At 34.7% G+C, this 2,337-nt stretch overlaps 1 protein-coding gene across 1 annotated transcript in view; it reads left to right on the top strand.

The window, feature by feature from the left end:
- The first annotated feature begins 686 nt into the window (after positions 1 to 686).
- Positions 687 to 2,337, top strand: part of LOC135210820 (alkaline phosphatase-like) — a 59,494-nt gene continuing 57,843 nt past the window's right edge. The window contains exon 1 of the mRNA XM_064243687.1: positions 687 to 774. The gene's annotated coding sequence lies outside the window, so the exon portion shown is untranslated. The remainder of the gene's footprint in view (positions 775 to 2,337) is intronic.

The raw sequence follows: 2,337 nt of genomic DNA, 5'->3' as shown, positions 1-2,337 counted from the left end.
TAGAGGGGACGTAGTCATAAAAAGGTTATATATAGAAACACTGGTCTGGAGGGTTGTATTTGAAAATGCACATAGTTAAATGGCGTTACGAATTACGGATCATAAAACCCCCCAAAAATGAATCAGGCTCCCTGGGGATTTCGTGCAGTTGGAACTTCGTAAGTTCAGACGTAGATGCAATGGACTACTACCCTAAAACCAGTCTCTTTGTATTTTGATAATTGATTTAATTTTTTTTATTCGTTTATTAATTTGTTATTTTATCTTTTCATTTTTAATACGTGTTCTCCTCTTTCAGTATTTCCCGATACCTTCTGTTACTTCTTTCTAATGAACACCTTATTTGGAAGCTTGAATTTTAAGTTAGCGGCCCAAGTGATAAGATTCATTATAATAATAATAATAATAATAATAATAATAATAATAATAATAATAATATAATAATAATAATACCAACTTAACTACTCACTTAACTAACTTTCCTAAGTTACTTTTACCGATTCTACTCGACCGCATTGGCTATAAGCTCTGTAGTACGCTGGTTACGAGCTGGTATGAGAATAGGGCTGATGAAAAGGTCCGTAACCCCAGCACGCCCCATCCCCCAAATTCAGTTAATGAATGAGGGAGAAGAGGAAGCTGCCTCTGGCTCACAGGTTGTAAACACTGATGTCAGTCAGTTGGCCACGAGCCTTCGCTGGTCGTGGTTGCGTGTCGCCGCCTTGCGCCCAGACTTCCTCCTTCAATCTTCGTCGATCGAGTGTGTTTTGCATAGTATGTTCCCACCAGGCAATGTTTTCAATTTGAAATTGTTTATTCTCACGGAGGTGTTTTTACGTACAGTGCTAAACAGCCACGTGAATCTTGTGGAAATTAAGAGATTATATTTCCAAGTTTTATCTTGAAATTTGAAGACAGTGTTTTGATTTTTATTGAGACATGACTCAAAGTCATCAACGTTACGTTATTACGCAAATATACAGACGTGTATATCTATACCATAAGTGTGAATTTAACACAGGAGGAAGAAGTAATGGAAACTGTTATATATTTGAGGTTCGATAGTCACCATAATCACGGACTGGTAGTGATAAATGCCACCATTATTTGCAAATCGAAATTGGCTGATAAACCCCAATTCTGTTGATGGTAATGAATTCTGTATGCTCTCTCTCTCTCTCTCTCTCTCTCTCTCTCTCTCTCTCTCTCCTTCTCTAGTTTTAGTCCTTGAACCTTATCATTAGTAACACTGAATTAATTTAGTATTACTCCAACTAATCTAGTGTTTACTATATTTTATATGAACATGCAACATATACATTATATATGTATACGCGCACACACATATATAAACATATATATATATATATATATATATACATATATATATTATATATATATATATATATATAATGTGTGTGTGTGTATGATCAGTCAGTCATGAATATGTTTACCAACGATGTTCTCTCAAATAACATTAACCTGAATGAAGTATTGGATAGGACCTTAACGAACAATGTGAGATAGCACAGGTTACTATGGACCTCGAAAACTAGTTATTTGACAACATTATAACAGAAAGCAAAAGAACTGAAGTAAGCTTATTCTACGTGCGTGAGATTATGATCATGACTATTTGTAAAAATAGAATAATCCTGATAACTTTAGATTCTTTATAGAAAATAATTCTAGGGGCCTCAAAATTGTTATGATTCTCAAAGAAGGGAATCCAGGAGGTCTAATCACACACATAAAGATAAAATCAACATTTTTGGCTTTTTTTTCCCAAGACTATATGTGAATAGAATGAAATATGTTGGAATTCTTTTCTTTCCCTATACTCTCTTGGTTATGAAGTAATTCCCTGAAATTCCAACTGGCTTCCTTCTTTGCAATAAATGAATGAATTGCTGTAACAGTCAATTAAGAAGGAATTCTTTACACCAACAATTTAGAGGCCTCACTTTGAGTTCCCTCGTCACTGCATTTAAATCTCCCAACACTTTGGGCCTGTTCGAAAACTTCTGTATTGTTAAATGAAATGATGCCTTTGTTGAATTTGTGTCATTCTGTTTCTGAAGTGACTGAGTTTTAAAAGTAACCATTAGCTTTCTACAGGCACGAATTAACTCAGATAGAGATCTTTAGAAACACCTACTTTATTATTGAATGAATGTTAAAGCATAATCGTAGCTTTCTCTAGTGACGAATTAACTGCTTTTGTTTTTAATTCCAGACGAATATGTATAATGTTTTTGACTGGTTGGGTTTTTCATTTGTAGGCTACCCCTATTCCCCCGCCACACCGAGACAGATAGCCAGAAAACATTAGGAATT

This window comes from Macrobrachium nipponense, chromosome 4 (assembly GCF_015104395.2).
Source record: "Macrobrachium nipponense isolate FS-2020 chromosome 4, ASM1510439v2, whole genome shotgun sequence".
Lineage (NCBI taxonomy): Eukaryota > Metazoa > Arthropoda > Malacostraca > Decapoda > Palaemonidae > Macrobrachium > Macrobrachium nipponense.
The sequence above is the reverse complement of the archived record's forward strand: the minus strand, read 5'-3'. Positions and strand labels throughout refer to the sequence as shown.